Source organism: Perca flavescens, chromosome 16 (assembly GCF_004354835.1).
Source record: "Perca flavescens isolate YP-PL-M2 chromosome 16, PFLA_1.0, whole genome shotgun sequence".
In the NCBI taxonomy this organism is placed as follows: domain Eukaryota; kingdom Metazoa; phylum Chordata; class Actinopteri; order Perciformes; family Percidae; genus Perca; species Perca flavescens.
This window is the reverse complement of record NC_041346.1, coordinates 13,452,281-13,472,708: the sequence shown is the minus strand read 5'-3', so window position 1 is coordinate 13,472,708 and position 20,428 is coordinate 13,452,281. Positions and strand designations below refer to the sequence as shown.

Below are 20,428 nucleotides of genomic sequence, written 5' to 3'. Positions count from 1 at the left end.
TAAATCTTAAACGGCTCTGCTGTCCTCACCCCTGCTGCTTATGCTGTAGTGTCAGATTAGAAACAAACATATTTGAAGATTCCCATTAGAGAAAATACCATTTCACGGTTTCAGGTTTTTATTTTGAGCATAATTGACAGCTGACACAGCCTCACAAAACATTTCACTGCCCTCAAACTAAAGGAAATGATGGAAGATGACATGTATTGCAAGAAAATTCCCCTCTCACATTTTCCTTTTTCCACCCAAATTGCACAGTGAAAAAGCAGAAAGCTAGACAGATTAGAGGAGACACAAGGGGAAACTCTGGTGGGGTTAAACACTAAACCATCTCTGGACAAAGCGATTGCCCTGCGGTTTCTTCATGAAACTGATGTTATAAGATTAGAATTAAAATGTCGGAAAATTCCCATACTCTCTTCCTCCTCCCCCCTCATTATTTTTTACTGTGGGAATGTTCTGTCATGGGGGGCGGCGATGGGGTGTAGAAGTTTACATTTTTGAATGCTACAGGTGAAACTTGTCAAATTAAAGTTACACTGCTTGTGGTTAAAAGCTGCTGCACTGAAAGTCAGAGGGAAGTTATGTGCAGTATATATGCACATATATTTAATGTGTATGTGTTATCATTGAATATATGTAGTCAAAACATCTGCTAAAAAATACTCTGGTAAAAGTAGAAGTACTGATTTAACTTATTTACTCAAGTAAAAGTAACAAAGTACAGGCTTGGAAATTTACTTAAAGTATAAAAGTAAAAGTAGCCTTGCGAATGACAACCATTTTTTATGCAAAGCTACCTGGACCACATAAATGTTACTAGAGTGCAAGCTGAGAAACTTCAGCAGACATGGAAAAAAGGCTCTTTATATGCCACTGCCTACATTTTAAATGGATGTCTGCCAATAGGCCTAAAACATCGCATATATGATTATTATGACAAAGACTGGGACTCCAGGTTCTGACTGAGTAGCAAGATATGAATTCAATTGTGATTCTGTCAGAATTCAGATCCATTTTCTCTTTTTTAATCTTCCTGATTTGCTGCGAATGAATGCTGCAGAATCTGTTGAGTCGTCTTGTAGTGGTGCGTCAAGTGCAACATATATTCCCATCCAATTAGATTGAATTTGGTATTGATGACGCAAAAAATAATAACGGTAACTCCACTGAAATTATTTGAAACTAAAGTAACGAGCCAATTTTGTAAAATGTAAGGAGTAGAAAGTACCGATATTCATGTTAAAAATGTAAGGAGTAAAAGTAAAAAGTCAGCACAAAAATAAAAAGTAAAGTAAAAATATCAGAAAAATCTACTTGAGTACAGTAACAAAGTATTTGTACTTCGTTACTTCCCATCTCTGCCTTTAAGCAATATATTAGTGTTTTGGTCAACAGTACATGTGAATTTAAATATGAGTCAATCAAAAACTGCAGGATGATACTCAATCCAAAATGCCCCCTAGATGTTAAGGAAAGCATTAATTTAATTATGCTAAATGTAAGCATTAATTTTATTTATGACTGAATTAATGTTGTTTTGATCTTCATCCCTACAAAGTAGGGTAATGTAGTTTTCTCATAATGCCGTGCAGGCTCAAATCTCTGGGATCAGCAGGGTTTTGTTTAGCCTCATAAAATGAGAAAACACTACATAGCTTTGCAGGAGGTTCTATTCGAGGATTTCTGCATGACAATCTAATTAAAATAAATGCAATAAAGCCCAAATCTCCCTCAAGGCAGTAAGGAGAGCTGTGGCTGGCAGAAGTTTGTTGTTGACTAGAATTTACTCTTTGCAGTGGTGTCAGGATCTCGATCTTGGCTGATAATTGACAGATTCAGACTTTTTCTTCAGTATCAGAGTCATCTAGGTGATTGTTGTCTGCACAGTGAACAGGAACTGCTAGAAGCCAAAGCAGCATCACTTTCCATTATGCAGATGTGCCAAAATGTAAACAAACACCACAGAGGTGTACATCGCAAGTAAGTAACTTTTCATCCGTTTTCACCAGATTAGTTGTGCAGTGTGGAATAAAGCTGATGTTGCAGGGGTGTTGTTGACACAAGACAGGCAACGGACGAGCTGAAGTTAGGGACCTTCTCAAAAGTGCGTGCTAATGGGCCGAAGAAGCTTATATTTTCATATTGTTTTGTTGGCAGCTAAATATGAGGAGAATAAATGACAACTGAATGCAGAACAGAACAATTTCTAACAACGCCCAGTATAATCTGAATATTATCAGATATTTTTGGGACGTAAACAGATAAAGAGGGTAGCTTTGCGTTACACCCCTAACTTATACTTATTTTAGGATTTCTCATATCCCATTTCAGTAACTGCTCATACACGGGATTATTTTTTAGGGTGCGTGCACAACGGCTTGATTATACTCCGGAACGGACTCGCATACAGACAGCTGCAGACATCACGGACGTATTATAGTGTAGCTCGGTTTATTCATTCCGCTTGGTTAGGGTTAGTTGTCCACGTTCCAAACATGCACAGTAGATCGCTATGCTACCACTTGTAGCGGAGTGGCTGCGGGCTGACATGTCCGAACAAGTCAGCGCGGTCCCAATAAAATTGGCAGTGTGCTGATGACCACATTTACGTTACACATACCCCAGCGGACCGTTCGTAGAAAGTAACATTTCATCTTAACATCCGTCCACAGATTTTTTTTAAAAGAACAGCCTTTAGGTTAACTCTGGCCCATGTTATGTTTGTTGATTTGCTCTGTTCTTGTTGTATGTTCTTGTTCATTTACCCAATAAACAAATAATCAATCAATTGCTGTAACACCAGGACATTGACATGTAACTTGATCGTGCAAACACGTCAAACGTGAAAATAAAGTTTAAACACCAAACTGTGTCCTAAATAGCTGTGAATGAGCTTTGGCAAAAACAATTTAGGTATGAAATAGCTGAAAAATCTTGGCTGGTTTGATGCACTGTGTGCAGTTTACTGATGTAAACAGGCGGGCTTTGTGGGTAATGAAGTTCTAATTGACAAAATGTTGGGTACTGCAGTTTTAATAAGATGAACAAACAAATGAAAGGTTGACAGAAAAATCTACAATCTACTGCAATTCAACAACACCTTATGTATCGGTAATCCTCTTCAAAGGACTTCAAATATGTGATTTTTCAACCCTCCTAAAACATTGGCTACTACTGTATGTTTTATAAAAAAAGTAGTGCTGCCCAGGGTTACTACAACACAAGAATGAAACATTTTTATTGAACGCATCGGTAATATTTAGCTTCAGCGTCTTCGCTCCCGACAACTCAAACCACTCCGTAAAGGTCAAGGAAAGACTGTGGTCTTGGTCGAGTATTTAAAGTCAACTTAAGTTAACTCCAACTTGCATCTTTAATCATGGTGACTATTCACTACAGATTTTTTTTCTGACCTTAAGCAAGAGTTTTGGTATCCTAATCCAAACCATGCCTGGGATGCAGGACTCTAACACCGGTCTCTGATGACATATTCTTGTGCTTTTTACACACAATCATCCACCCTAAGCAACACTTCCTGCATTGGAACAACATGTTTCCTCCCAAACATATTTGCCAATGCAAATTAGTGGTGTATAAATGTAATTTGTAGGAATCAGGGTTACATTTTCATGGGGAGGATTTGGACCTCAGACTCTCCCTGAATTTCTGATACTGATCCATGGGCGTCAAAGACACCACACTGCTGGAAAGTTACCTTGACATTAATCTCCATTCTCTTAGTGGAAAGCCAATAGCATTTGGCACAAAATTGCCGTTTATGGCTATGAATTCAATGTATTCATTTTGACAAATTTTAAAGTTACTGTAGAATTTCTACGCGATTATAGCATGGCATTCATTTTTGTTTGTAGAAAAAGGCAAGAACTTCAGCCACTGGTTGAAAGAACAAGAATTATAACTGGTGTCAAGTTGCTCTTTACAGTAGATGTGTAGGGACTACAGAGTGTATTTACAGTGACATGATAAGGCATCACAGAGCGTGTGTGTTAAACTAACTGGCAAAATACTTTTGTAGCTAGCTTTTTTGTAATCTGTACAATCTGCTGACAAATATCTTATCTTCAGTAAAAGGCCAGTATTAGCCTGATATATTTAAGCCCTATTCGCATGGGACTGGTATTACCAGGGGACCTAATGTGATTAAGAAATTTCCACAAAATTCCACATGTCCCCAGGAAATACTAGTCCCGTGCGAATAGGGCTTAACTTCAGTTTCTACAGGAAAAAAAATATATGCGATTATTGTATTTTTGTCACAATATCTAGTACCTGTGCATTTGGAGTAACCCTAAATCTGTCAAGGCTGTAAAACCACCAGAACATCATGCACAAACATTCATCAGATTATAAACAAATACATTTTTCTGCTGTTTTCTTGAGCTCAGTCAACAGACTAATGACAACCGCAGACACTAAACGCTAAATATTTTCCTTTTTGCTAAGTTAGGTACTAAGAATTACTACTTTAAATAAACTGCCGCCACAAAAACAAATGCTAAAATGTCCTTTTTGCCTTTTTAAACTATTACTGCTTGTATGCTTTTTCCCGGTCTCCCTCCTCTTACTCCCTCTTCGCAGAGGACTTTGCTCCCTCCTTTGAGAAGAATGTCGACAGTAGTTCCCAGTCGTTATTTACTCATTTCCCATGCCTCCTCTTCAATTCTCACTAACTCTGTCACAGAAACTCTTCTCTGCTTATTTCTTCCAGTAGAGCTATGAAATGAGTTTAACTTTTGCTCCACTTTTTCTTACAATACCAATTAGTTTTATCTTTTTTTAAGCATACTTTATTATCTTTTGTTTTTATTGCATTTATTTTATTCTTATTGTGCCAGTCCATGTGATGGCAGATTTTTTTACTACTATATAAAGAGGTAATTACAGAGTGAAAATACATGGAATGGCTGCTACAAAAAAAAAAAAAAAAAAAAAAAGAGTTCAATTCCATGAAAATCTCAAAAAAAGGTCCCATTTTGTGTTAAACTGTATAGTGAGGCAACAACATATCCGATAATCTCACTTAAATGTCGTTTAGACCAAAGTGGCCCAGCTATTTGAACTGGATCTATATCTAAATACTTTACTACTTACTATTAAGTGTTTGGCGAAATCCAAAGATATGTATTAGTAGATCTCCCATTTTTTGGAGGAATTGGTTGGAAAAGGGAATTGTCACACTGGGGGATCTGTAGCTTGGTGGCATATTGAAACCCTCTGAGGATGTGGTACAACAATTTGGAATCCCTAGGTCTCAGTTTTTTAGATATTTGCAACTTCGCCATCTGTTAGTGGGGATTTTTGGATCCAGTTGTTCAGCCCTGAAGGCACCAGAAAGTTTAGATAAAGTATTGTTGATATAAGGAAAAGGTCATGAGGCTGCTGGGCTATTATTCTATGCTTATGCAGAACGTGGGGGATGGAGCTGGGACAGCCCTCAAAAAGACATGGGAAATGGATCTGAGTATTACACTGGATGATGAGGAGTGGGACAGAATCTGTAGGAATATTAACACTATGTCATATAGATAGGAGTGTGCCCCTCATTCAGTTCAAGATTATGTATCGCTTGTATGGTTTAGAATTGGTCTTAAATACACACAAAATTGTTGGAAATGTAAGACAAGAGGACGGCCAGTTACTTCCTATACTATAGTTCCTATGGTCCTTTGAAAAGGTCCAGGAATTTTGGATACATGATAACCTATGTCGGACTGCAGAGGCCCCGGTTCCATTCAGCCCGAGATTATTTGTTCTGGGAGATGGGTCAATCCTAAATGGGATGGATAAGCACATAAAAAGCTGGGTCCAGACTAGTTTAATGAAAGCCAGACAGATTATTTTAAGAGGAAGGAAGAATGAAGGGTCAATCTAAGAGTGGGTTTGTGAGATGGCTAGGGTGGCGGCGTTTGAAAAAATGTCATATAAACGGTTTGCCAGGTTGGATGTCTACACTAGAAAATGGGGAAAGTACATGAACTTTCTGGGGGGGCTCCTTAGAAGCTTTGTTCTGGGGAGAGACGTTTATGATGGGCTTATGGTGTTGTCACTTATACATATGTTTATTTGGTTTATGGCTTATTGTCTATTTTGTTAATATTTTGTTGAATGGTCTTGAATCTTATAGTTACTGTGTCATCTTTTCTTGATTGTTGTCTGGGTGGGTGGTGATGACGAAGGGGAGGGGGGATTGGTCCAGGTTGCAAATTGTATGTTAAAAAAAATATAAATTGTTAAATCACAGAAAATATATTGTAAAAAAATTAAATACCATGTCTTTTTTAAATATGAAGCAGGTTGAGGTGCTATATAAATACGGAGAAAGTATCAAAAGGCTAAATCCACAGAGAAATGCACACAGCCCGTAATCAGAAATGGTGCCTTTCAACGAGCCGCCAGGACTTCCGTGGGGTTGGGATCTCTCAACTATACCATATATTGGTAGAAATTGGTGCTACAGTGCAGTTACAGTCATTCATAACTCAGAAACGCTGACCAATCAGAGCAGACTGGACTTTTTCAGGAGTGGGTTTAAAGAGACAGACGCTGAAACGGAGCCTTTCAGGCAGAGGGTGAATACAGGTATATCAGACTGTATGAGAAAAGAAGAAGTGTTTTTTTTAACAATAAAGCATGTTAACATGTTCTAGTAGAAACCCAAAATACAAGTATGAACCTAAAAATGAGCATAACATGGGACATTTAAGGATCATAACTATTAGGATTAGGCTCCATTAAAGTTTGCTAAAAAAAAACAAAAAAAAAAAAATCTCTGTCTCATTTTCAGATTGTCCCTTCTGCCAAACCGAAGCTACAGCGACAACGGGCAGACGATACTGGCCAACGAGCAGTACTAGGACTCTCTTGGACAACTATGAGGATGTCCTTGACAGAGCTGTGACATCATCATCTGATGTGAGGGACCTTCAACTTAGTTTGGGGACGAAGACTTCATGGCCTCTTTGATTTCAACAGCCTAATGTTAACTGTAACTGACCTGTTCATGAGAAGGTTGTCTCACCTGGATATTCACTTTGATCTAGCATCAAGTGCAGACAGTCAGATCTGACTCTTGGGGAACGAATGAGGCTCTCTTCACTGGTTAACTGTTGCTGCCCGCATCCGCTTCAAGACACTAGTACTTGCATACAGGGCCATGAACAGATCAGCCCCAGCTTACATCCAGGACATGGTTAAAACCCTATACTCAAACCCGCCCACTCCACTCTGCATCAGCCAACCTGCTTGCTGCCCCCTCACAGCGAGGGAGAACTAATCACTCAAAGAAATCCCGACTGTTTGCTGTCCTGGCTCCTAAATGGTGGAATGAGCTCCCTATTGACATCAGGATGGCCGAAAACCTGCGCTTCTTCCGCCGAAGGCTAAAACACATCTCTTCCAACTACACCTCGGATAAAGAAAGGGGGGGGGGGGATATATATATATATTTCTTGATGCTGCACTTTCATATGGCTCTTTGTAGTATTACCTATTTAAAGCTAATGTACTTGCACTTACTACTTGTTGTCTGGAGTTTGCACCATCAAGGTTGAACGCACTTAATTGTAAGTCACTTTGGATAAAAGCGTCAGCTAAATGACATGTAATAGTAATAATAATAATAATATTGGTGCAGAACTAAAATACTAGTTGTAGAGTACTTGCGTCCATGGGCTGAAACACATTGCCAATGTGTTTCCAGGTTCTCGCTCTAAAACGTGAAGAACTGTTCTTCTCAGTCGAACAACTGGATCACAGGAGGTGAAGATCGAGTCAGCGGTCCAGTGCCACAGATCTCCGAAAACTCCAGCAGACTACAAGCCAAACTCTGGCTAACATGAGGGCTGGAGTAAGAGGCCTCTTATGCTTTCAACCTCTATGATGACATCCCATCATAGTTATAGCAGAGCTAACTGCCAGCTGGTCACACAGGTGACCGCAGGCCTCGTTAGATTAAAGTTCAGTTTATTGTACAGAAGTTTGTATTCTTGTCTTTTACCAGCATCGACAGCACTCTGAAACTGTTGAATGTCATGTCAAAAGTGGACGTTTTTATTCTTACCCTTCATTTTATATTCCATTTTGAAATAGCTGCAAACAAAACACAAAAGGCCGGGGGGTGTAAAAAAGAAATAAATGACTTCACAGTAAGGCAATTTTGTGATGAAATACAGCATCATAAAAACGGTTTGTTGACCATTGTTATGAAACACTTGCCTAAACCTTTCATGGCACATCAAATATTGTTGCACTTACCTCTGTGGGTTGAAAGTTTTGAATGTGTCCACAGTGGTGTTGTGTTGGCTTGGTAGTGAAGCTCTACATCATCGCAGCAAGGTGGAAAGCTTAATGGCTAGTGTTGAAATCCTTCTTCCTGCAAGGGGCAACATTGAGACATACGTAGGAATTTACTCTTGACTTTTTTTGTAAATAAATAATACATGGTTTTAAAGCACTGACAGTGCATATGCATCCAAACAGTCATACTGCCACAAATGTATCACAACAAGTAAAAGCTTGAGGAATCTAAAAAAAAACAAAACAAAAAAAACAGTTTGGTCTGATTAAACATTTGTGAAATGAGCACAATTTCTTTAAATTTACATATCAGCTCATTAATATACCGCCACCCATCTGAGTAACTCCACCACGACTTGAGAACTACCTTTGCAAATATGTGCCTTTTGTCTCTCGCAAGCCAATCAGAGCAGACTGGGCTTTTTGGAAGGGGGTTTACAGAGACAGGCACCAAAACGGAGCATTTCAGACAGAGGGTGATTACAGTTATATTAAGACAGAAAGTTTGAGAAAAAGCATGTAAACATGTTCTAGGACTAGTAGAAATCCAAAATACAAGAATGAACCTACAAAAAGAATAATATGGGACCTTTAAATGCAGAAAATGGTAAATAATATGAATATTTTCCTCATTAGACTTGATAAGCATATTCAGGCCAAGGTGAATATTAAGGTCTGATTTCACTCAAATGACGCATTAGAGACTTCGTCCACGTGTTGAGTTGGCTGATTGTTGGACTGTGTTTTAAAGTGCCATTAAGTGATTTTTTTTACCACTAGAGATCAATATTCACTCTTGTTAAGCTTTGATTTGGTGTCTATTTTCATTATCAGCCGTTTGTTTTGGCTCCATTTTGGCTCTCTCTCTGCCCTTTTGTGTTGGGCATTAAGCATATTCTCAGCATGTATGAGCTAGTTTGCTTGCATCAGCCTCCTACAGTAGGCTACATAGGAGGCCTGTGAGAGCCAGGGCTCGGAAAAAACAAAATAATTGAAAAGTGGCCAAAAGCAATTAAATACAGCTAAAATCAGTATGGAGCTTCAGAGTCGGCTGTTTTTCTTAGTGGGGTTGGCAGTACTAGTGACCTGTTCACAATTACTCAGAGCCATTTCAATTAAAAATGCCTCTCTTACACAGGAGTTAACTCTCCTCCGATGTTTGATGCTCAGTTTACATATCTGAACTCCATCTGTCTCTCTCTGTCTGTTTATCACAACACGTTCAGGAGATTGACACAGAGAGGTGTGATACCATCTCAGCCGCCCACATTCTGTCATCATTATTTACATTTAAATTTCTTTATGCATTTCCACCTCAGAAAACAAAGGTTAACTCATCATCTCTCCTTTTTATTTTCAATGCACAACCTTAAAGTCTAGCTTCAAAGATGACGAGCTGAATGAATGTCTTGTTACAATGTGACAACTTTTAATAGTTCACTGTGCCCTGTATTTCATCTTTATTGTGCGCAATGGAGATGACGAATAAACAGAGAATTTGACAGTGAGTTGGTGTAAATTGATTAATGTCAGCTCTTTAAAATGTGGCAAGTCTTTTGAACCATGCAAATTTATCCAAATCCTGACATGAGTTCAGAGTCGGTAGAGTAGTGTAGTTATGGCTCTTTAAACCTGCATTAATGTATTTATTTATTACAAAACATTCTGCATTGTACCTGTATAGTGGAGCTCTACAACAGTCTTGATTCTTGACTCTTATTTTATGGCATCTAAAGCTCCCAGAAAAAACTATTTTAAAAATAGTATTAAAGTAAAGTTTTTTTCCAGATACAATACAGTTAAAATACTTTGTAAGTATTGAATTCTTTGTGAACAGTGTCTTCCTTCTACAGGAGATTGTCAGTGGGCATGCTTTGTTTGACAGTAGCCTAGTTCTTTAACTGCATGTGTCTCCATCGGTGGTTGGCTTAGCACAGAGTCCTTCCCTACATACGTACCCGCAAAATTGTTGGGGCTTTGGAAATTACAAAGTGTGGTCTAGACCTACCTTAAAGTGTCTCGAGATAACTCTGTTATGATTTGATACTATAAATAAAATTGAATTGAAATTGAAAAATTCACTTTGAGACGCCCTGGAGAGGGAACCAATGCCCAGCACCAGTCAAATGTGGTAATTAGTCAAATCTTGCCAACAGATTATTTAAAGGTGTAAAGGTATGCTTTTATATAGACCTTAGTGGTCCCCTACTACTGTATCTGAAGTCTCTTTCCTGAAATTCAGCCTTGGTACAGAACTACAGCCACTAGAGCCAGTCTCACAATGAGCTTAGGATGTGCCATTTCTGTGTTTGTAGCTATTGAGGAGGAGAGAGGGGGGGGTAAGGTGGAGGGTGGAGGTGTGGCCTTGACCAACTGCCACTTTTCTCGTTTGAAAGCCATGATGTCTCTCTCTCATGGGTGGGCCAAATTCTCTGGGTGGGCAACCTTGCTCCTTATGACCTCATAAGGAGAAGATTCCAGATCGGCCCATCTGAGCTTTCATTTTCTCAAAGGCAGAGCATGATACCCAGGGCTCAGTTTAGGGGGGACTCATTAATGTTAAAAAAACTCACAAAGTGACATTTCCATGACATGGGACCTTTAAGCAAATACATTTCCCCCCATTTAAGGCAGGTGGACAACTATTTTAGCCTTTGCACACCTTTTGTTGATGATTTACACATAACATCAGAGCATCAAGCACAGACTAATATTAGGCTATTACATGTGGACCTGAAACACATTTTAACAAGCCTTTATTACGGTTGGCGGTGGCAGGCCTATTTGGTAACAGCAAACACAATTATTCCCAATCATTCCCTCCGCTGCTGAAAACAATCTTTGAGCTGATTTGCTCGTTTAATTGATGCTGCTGCTGGCCATTAACCAATCAGTGTAAATCCAGAGGAGGAATTCATTATTCTGTGAGGCCTCTCAAAACTGATCTCCCTGGGCTTACATATTATAAAAATAAAATAAAAAAAATAAAAAAAATACATCATGAAGATCTCAAGGCTTCTCATTGCACAAATTAGTCACGTTAGTTTTTGTAGGCCTACCTGTGTGAATCGAGCCTAATCTGCTTTTCTAACATAACAATAAAAAAAACTATTTGCTCCAGGATTTAAAATGTGATTTTTTAAATAAACTCTTTCAGGGGATTTAGCCCTTACTCATGTGGAGGTAAGAGGTCAGCCTCAACACAAAGCAGTAACCCTGAGCCTAAAGTATAGCAGGTTCAGGATGGCTCCCATACAAAAGGTGAGGGAAGCAGCTATGAGCTGCTCTTCATTAGAGGTGGGGAAGGTAAACCAGACGTACATTTTCTAGACCAACCAGTTAGTCCCTATCCCTGAAGTCTTCTCTCTTGTAAAACCCCAAAATACGGTTTGAAAACACTTTTGGTAAAGCATACATTTCACCTTTGTGCCGTTTGTCCAATTTCTAGTGCTGTCGATGTCTTCTTCACCTTATTGTGGTGCGCCAAGTAATGGCCTCATTACTCCCCCCTGAGGCCAGAGGGCCCAAAACACCCACTGGTACTTGACAGTAATTGAGAACTATAGTTGTAGTGTGTGGCCACAAGGGGCAACTATGAGCCCATTCTACACGTTAATACAAACTTCGACACTAGGGACATATTCGGTGGGATTAATGTTTTATCAGAAGTGTTTATTTTTCAGTTTTAAAAGAGAAAATAAAAGGATGGAGACTAACTGGCAAATGTTAGAGAGCACTGAGACCCACAACTTGCTTGTGTAACCATCCTGTATGAAGTACGCCTGTGTATGAATAATGTAATTATCACACAGTCCTGACATTAAGTGGGTTGCCAATGTGTGTGTTCAGTTGTCAGACTGCAGAGATAAGAGAAAGCACTAGCAGTTTCTGTAAAGTCAGTTCTTACATCCTACCTGTTTATCTCCTCGCTGCCACTAGATGTAGCTACAATACTACTAAAATAGTTTTTTGCTGTTGAACTCCTCCACGGGTGCGTTCAGGTTGTTATATTGTGGAGACGCTTTTTTCCCACACTACACAGTTTGACATGGCACGGTAGAAAAAGCACAGCTGTAAATAATAAAATTGTTGATGACTGAATTCCATTTAGCTGCTTCAGTTTCAGGGTCCTCCTGGTGTTGTCCATGCTGGCTCACTGTCACGACTAGTGTTGGGAGTAACGGCGTTTAAGTATAACGGCGTTACTAACGGCGTTTTTTTTTTCTGTAACCGGTGTAATCTAATTAATTACTTTTCCCATCGTTGCAACGCCGTTATCGTTACTGAGAATGTAAAGTGGCGCGTTACTACAATTTGGTTGAATGAAGCGCGGGGTGACATCAGCTGCCTAGAGAGAGCAGGGGTGGGGATGATGATGACACCGTTGCATATGACTGCACGCTCTGACTACTACTAAACACACACAAAAAAAAATAATAAACTACTACTAAACACAAGACAGCGACGAGCCAGGGAAATTCAAAAGGTAGCGTTCTCGAACTGAAGTACCGGTATTGAAGACTGCCTGCCGAAATACGACTGCACGCCGCTAGAGGGCAATGTTGGTCAGAATAGTCTAAATAGTTATGTGCACCAATATTAACCAGGTCACTTTTGAAGGGCTTCAGCCCCAAATGTTTTTATTGTAGCCCCGAATGTCATTAGCCTAGTTGTTTTAAGCAACACAAAGTTTAAGTTCCCGTGTTGCCGTGACGTTAACAGTCTACATGGTTCAGGCTCAAACTCACGGAGCTCTGGAGCAGACCAGTGCGTCGCTTTGTGTGTGTGTTCTGTATATAAAATGTAGGCCTAATAATGTAAATGTAAGAAATGTGACTGAGGTCTACTAAAAGTCCTGAAAAGTTTGAAAAAAATACAGAAGCCAATTGTGTGATTGTCAGACGTTGCTGTCCTGAGTTAGGGGGGGGGGGCAGTCGTATTTCGGCAGGCAGTCTTTTTTCGGCACAACACCGGCACTACTTCTCGCTGACATTAAAGGCAAGAATATTTATGGAACATGCACGATATGCCCAGGAAAAAAGACTTTATCCACGTCTGCCTCAAGCAACTCGAATCTTTATGAAGCCCCTCACATCAACACATGCTAACACGACACTTGTTGCTGCTGCTAACCCAACCCCAAGCCCAAATGCAGCGAGCGTGAGCTCCAGCGAAGGAGACAGAGCCACTCTGGTAAAACAAGCAACGCTCCATTTTTCGGGTCAGCAACAGGTGACCACATCAATCAGTTAATGTTATAGAACGCAATAGCGTTATAGAACATAAAAAATAACGTCACAGTTACTTTGCTGAGTAACTAATTACTTTTACAATGTGGTAACTGAGTTACTAACTCCATTACTTTTTGGGAGAAGTAATTTGTAACTGTAACTAACCAACACTGGTCACGACTTACTAGGACACACAAATAGAACAGAGCCATTAATGTAATCAGTAACACCTTTGCTTTTCCTACATTTTGAGAAAAGCCTATTTAAGGCCAACTTGGACATGTTACATTTGTGCAAAACATTATGCTTGTACAAAACCTAAACTGTCATGAACGTTTTGCTTTTTTTGTAGCATTGTTTTATAACTTTTTTTAAAAAAGTTATAAAAAAAGAGATGGCAAACAGCCTTTAAAAAAAGTGTATTATTAGTGCACCAATTATTTACACATAAGGGCAAACATTTCATCTCTGCTTACAGATTTCTGGTTTCCCATCATTTAAATGTAACTGTCAATCAATGAGCATTCAAGTAAATTGATTAGAAAGAGGAACTTCTACAGCTGCACGTTAAAATAGAAAGAAAGAATGAAAGAAAGAGTTTCTGATGTTTTCGTTTAGTGTTTTCAGATTTTATTTTTTTTATGCCCTTTATTGAAATTGCTCATTGCTGATAAGGTGTTAAAAACATCTGGCTTAAGCCCAAAAAATCCTGAGTTAAGAGGGTTGAGTCAAAGAAACCAACCTATTTTTTTTTGTCTATGAAACCAAATGAACTTCTTTTTAGTTACAATTTGATATTTACCTGGTTAATCAGCAAACAGCAAACATTACCATTTCTTCATGCTAACTGTCATTTTCAAGAAAAACATAATTATTACTCTAAGTCATCACATAATAACTGCATCTTCCTGGAAAAGAGCAAAGGAGTAGGTTGCAAGCATGCACATTTCTGAGAAAGATGACAAGTATATTTTAAAGAGCCTGTGAGTTTTAAAATATAGGCCTATAACCTCACTCAAGCACTAAAAACTTTTCCTGTGTTACAGCTAAATTCTTCCAAAACATTTACCTTCCTAAACAGACATGTCAAGGGGTCAATGGATGTTCTATTGTTCAGTGTTTGCTCAAGGACCCTTGTAATCCTTGAGAAATGATGGGCGAGAAGAGAAGGTTAATTGGTGGCATGTCAAGGGCTTATCAGGAAGTAACTTTGGGTTTCAAAGGTCCTATCTGGTTGGAGAATCAAATTCAGCTTTCATGTTTTCACGGGTTGTTTACCTAATAGCTCAACCTGCTACATCCAAAGATACTTGAAATATGTAATATCTGTATGAAATGTGAAAATGTAATGCTTTAACCCTTAACGGCCCAGCCAGCTTTTGTTTTTCGGTGGCTATAGCAGGAGATAGAGTGACAATATTGCTAAGGAACCCATTGGTTCCCACCAACATGCTAGCATGTCTGGAAGGAGGCTAAATAACGCTCCAAAGTTAGGCAAAATTTTGGCGAGGGAAAAACTTGGATGGCCATTTTGAAAGGAGTCCCTTGAAAATTGGTTTTATATAGCCACGACTCTTCCCTTTACAGGCCCACTTCATGCTAACCCTGTGCAGTTTGGGCAATAACCATGCAGTATAATGTGTTCGCCTATTCTTAAATGGTGTGTTGGAATATTTCTTTATTCTGGGGTCTTGGAGTTGCATAAATTGGGTATGACCCGAAAGCTGAGACTCTTGTGAATTTAATGAGACCAATTGTATGATTTTTGATTGCCATAGTAACTATTTCAATTTAGTGAAAACTTTCTAAAAAACGGTCATTGTGTTAAATGAAAAGTTGTGAGAGCTGTGAGAGTGAACCAGAACTGTAATGTTGTTGGCCCAAAAATCAAAACAAACAGTTAAAAGACAATAAAACACTTCATATAACTGAGGGAAAATGCAGAGTGGAGTGTTCTGTGGCGTGATCTGTTGGTTTGCCACTCACTATGAGTCACTCACCCTACGACCCGGAGGTCCGTGTTTACCCGCCGGTAAATCTCCACTGGATGACTTGCTTCAAAAGGGTTAAAAATCCACAACTTTCCCTCTTTAGCGTTTAGCTCAGCACAGCGCCATTGCAACACTAAATAACACTGGCTTGGCCGTGTCATCCTCCCCAGCTCCACCGTCTTATCAAAAATCATCATGTCTGGTTTCAACAAAATAAGATGCCGACGGCCATACTGCCAAACTTGAGGCTTCAAAACAGCATTTCACTAACCAATGGGTGACATCACTGACTCTACATCCTCTATTTTTAAAGTCTATGGAATTAACCAGTTCTCAACTCCATCTTGAATCTGAAAATCTGTATTTCTCAGCCTCAAGCCCATTGGTTCCTCCTAAAGACACAAGTCTTTAAAATCAAGTCAGGAATTTAAAGTAAACATTTTTAAAATAGGCTCAATAATTCCCTGCATCAGCTGGGCACTAGTTTTTAGCAAATCTTACTCAGACAAAAGGAAACTTTTATTTATTTAGAGACTATTTTTATTGGCAGATTTATATGCATTAGGTGTTTTAGTGAGAATTTCTGGCAGCAGGACTAAATGTTGCATTGACTCAAAATAAACTACAAGACCCATGTTTATCATTATGAAAACACATGTCACCCAGTTTAACAGTGGGGCTCATTTCTGTGTTTTTAATAGTTTTTTTTAGATAATGGATAATGTTATATCAGGCCTTGGATACACATACAATACTTGTTGTAATTGTATGATATTAGAGAGTATAAAAGGTATGTTCTGTCACTCAGGAATGTCATTTGATTGATGGTCGACAGGTCAAGAGGTCACAACCTGTTTCTGACGCAATAACGGTCACTCTACCGGAAATTCCGTTGGCTAGAGAAAGGGGGGGGGAACAGTCAATAGATGGGTAAAGTTTAACTACTCTAGCAACCGGGGAGAATTAAATTAAATATCTTTATCAGTATTTGATACATTTAACCCCCTCATATTACTGAAAGAACAAGAAATGGTGAATGTTTAAGACACAGCTAACCAATGAGAGAAGAAGGGGTGATGATTGTTATTGGACAGTGTGGGTGCATTCAATGTCTTTTAGTAATATAGGAATGAACCGCAGGTTGTCACAAAAAAAAAAAAAAGTGCCTCTGAAGTGTGTGAAATAAAAGTGTGAACTATTTAAGCTGATATGCCACGAAAATATTGTCCATAAAATGTCCTTAAACAGTAATAGAGAGATGGCAAATGATTGCGTACTTAGTCCAAAAACGCTTATTATCATTATTATATGAAATGGAACAAAAAGATAGCAAAAAGACACACACACACACACACACACACACACACACACACACACACACACACACACACACACACACACACACACACACACACAGCAAAATATGAGGTTATACCAGCAATTTGTTCTCCACTGACAGGAAAAGGACCACGATATATTAATAACAATTTATGCAAAATGATAAAATAGGTAATGGGACTAAAATAAATAATAAATGGCGGATTTTAGTCCTATCTCAAACCGTGATTTAAGGTCCATTGGTTTCAGTCTGTTAGTCAAGCAAGCCACGGGTAGGGGTGGGAGGAAAGGGTAACACTAATAGGCGTGAATGGTCAACAGGCACGCAAACGTCACCATACAGTATGTTCAGTTAAAAATCTGTTACACAGCATCTCCAGTTGCCACAGCTAAGGTCAAAGATCACAGTTTCCTGAGCATAGACACAGTCACACACAGTCACACAGACGCTGTGACAGTTTGTCTTTATCCGTTTTATGTTTTCTTTATATGGTCATATAGTGTTGAGTTAAATAAAGTATGTGAGCAAAATAGGAAGCCTAGTGCTGTAAATTAACATACACATGCAAGGTTGTTGTTCTAACTGAGAAGAAAGACAGGAAAAAGAACACTACAATAACAATAATACACTACAGTTAAATGCAAAGTTACTTTGTTGTTGGTGTGAGTTAAAAAAAAAACTCAATCAGTCACTATATTCTTATGTTTGTAACTTGAATCTTGTATCGTATTGTCTTGCTCTTCACATAGTTGTTTAAATAAAGTAGTGCTGTTGTTTTGCCCAGTTTATTATCTTTAAAAACGAGCCAGCTGTTCGTGATAACAAAATGTCAGCCAACTTAAGCTACTGTAGATATGTTCTCAATGTACGTTATCAATTAAATTGACACATATTTAGGAGACTTTTTTACAGATCATGTAAACACCATCCACGCCTTGAAATCAAGCAGATTTACTTTTCAAATAAACCAAACAAAACATTCCACACCAACTTGTCAAGATGTGACGTCTATGTCATATTTTGAATACGGCGACTAACAAAGTGCATTACTTGGCAGTGGTGTTAGGATCAGATGTTGGGAGTCTGTTAGAGGTCAAAAGTTAATTCTGTCAGTCACGAATGCAAAGACACTTCTACAGACCTTTTTTTTTGTTTCTTTCACCGTGGTGGATTGCTTTTTCCTTTCCAGCATCCCTTATGGATTAAGATAAACTAAAAAGGCAATTATACTAAGTGTTTAAATCCATTCATATATTTTCTTGTTCTTGTTTAATAAGTGGTACTTTGCATTTCTAATTAGATACAATATAGATATGGATATACCCTACAATTTTTGTGTGTGTGTGTGTGTGTGTGTGTGTGTAGTGCTGCAGAGCAGAGGTTGACCTTTGACCTCAGCTGTGACAACTGGCTAGAGGTCCCTTGCTCTGTCAAAGGGAGAAACTAGGCTACTCGAGATCTTCCAACATTGATAGATGTTGTAGATAGAAAAAGACAATTAAAATAATCTATCAAACAAAATTAACAGAACATTGTATAACAATAATAGAAATACAAAGTCAAACAATATCACATTTGGATATACCAATTCAAAAATAAAATAGTAGTTCGCTTGGAGGGACAAGTTTCCCATATTTTTTTATTTTTTAACAATCTCTTATAGTTTTCTTTAAACCTCTCTTTTCTAGTAAATAATAAGAACCTTGTTTGAGTCAGAGTTTTGATGTAATCATAGTTGCTGTTTCAACACCCTTCAGGGTCTTTTCAGTGATACTGTTACAGGATAAAAGTTGTGGTCTTAAATTCTTAGTTTCTGCTCATGTGATATATAATTTGTCGGTCATTCTCTGAACAGGACATCAAATATTAAGACCAAGTTGTCAGTTGCACTCATTCCTGTATGATATATTTTGTATAATTAATTATTATTATAAATAATTGAGCTCAGGTTGAAATGCAGATAGCATTCGAACAGGGTAAAATGCAAGGTAGTACTACTTACTTTTATACTTACTTCATGTTAGAACTTTTAACTCCTTATATAGACCTAACATGAAAAACTAAATGATCTAAAAAGGTACTCTGTGTCATACGGCAGAACTGATGCCTTGACCGTTGCTCTAGCATGCATGTCCGTCTACACTTAGCTGACTTTCTGGGCCTGTCTACACTTATAAACTATGAAAGTTGCATGGTTAAAGCTAGACAACCCATCTGCTGGTTCTATATCACTCCGGCAGCATGTCACAGAAGGGAAAGTTGAATGTTGCATTGTGCATTCCATCAACAACTGGTGGGTAATTTTAGCAAATGTTTTTGTATACTCAAATTCAAACTAAGGCATTCGGCATCTTTCACCACATTAAACACAACCAATCTTTTAAGTGAATGTCAATGTTTGTCATTGTGAATTGTCAATGTCAATCGATACAAATCTGTTTCTGCTAGTTACATTAAAATGATACAAAATCATTTTTGTATTCACAAATTAGAATTCATATGCATGTGTGTGCGAACATTAGTGGCAACATGACAACATGTACTGACAACGTGAACTTTGTGTGTGTGTGTGTGTCTGTGTGTGTGTGTGTGTGTGTGTGTGTGTGTGTGTGTGTGTGTGTGTTTCATGTGTAAAATGGCACATAAGTGCAGGAAAGTTGTAGGAGTGTGTGTATGGATGAATATTATACTCTTTCCCATTAATTTCCAATGGCAGTCATATTAACCGTAAACTAAAAAAGTGTGACTAAGTTGAATAAATCACTCAAAATTCAAAGAAAGTAGTCACAATGAATGTTATGTGTTCAAATGCCATTTGTTATTTTGTGTGATCTGATGAAAATTACCATATTTATGGTACAGGGAATGTTTTTTGTTTTTTACTTCTCACTGGTTCGCTCATTTGAATTGAAAACGCAATTTCCGGTTCAGTGTTTGGGCGTGGGGAAAAGGGGTGTGGTGGGAAAAGGGGCGTGGTTTGGACGTGGGGAAAAAAAGAGTTGTGGTGGGAAAAAAGGGTGTGAACACGGATCCCCGGGCCAGAACGAAGCAGGCACAGCCAGATGAGTACAGAGCAGCTGAGGACGCAGGAGGGCAGAGGACACTGTGAGCCAGACATACGGACCAGAGCTAAGCATGCACAGACATACAATCAACATTTTTTACAAAATTGAATGCCTGATTTGAGCTAAGTTATCTTGCCCCAAGCAATCTTTTTGTTCCATTTCATATAATAATGATAATAAGCGTTGTTGGACTAAGTACGCAATCGTTTGCCATCTCTTTATTACTGTTTAAGGACATTTTATGGACAATTTTGTGGCATATAAGCTTAAATAGTTCACACTTTTATTTCACACACTTCAGAGGCACCATTTTTTTTTTTGTGACAACCTGCGGTTCATTCCTATATTACTAAAAGACATTGAATGCACCCACACTGTCCAATAACAATCATCACCCCTTCTTCTCTCATTGGTTAGCTGTGTCTTAAACATTCACGATTTCTTGTTCTCTTTTATATGAGGCGGTTAAATGTATCAAATACT

At 38.5% G+C, this 20,428-nt stretch overlaps 1 protein-coding gene across 1 annotated transcript in view; it reads right to left on the bottom strand.

Moving 5' to 3' along the window:
* The window catches only part of LOC114570770 (putative cytochrome P450 120), an 84,893-nt gene extending 73,072 nt beyond the window's left edge, over positions 1-11,821 (bottom strand). The window contains exons 1-2 of the mRNA XM_028601315.1: positions 11,742-11,821; positions 8,278-8,395 (exon numbers count right to left, since the gene is read on the bottom strand). The gene's annotated coding sequence lies outside the window, so the exon portion shown is untranslated. The remainder of the gene's footprint in view (positions 1-8,277; positions 8,396-11,741) is intronic.
* Between the last annotated feature and the right edge of the window lie 8,607 nt (positions 11,822-20,428).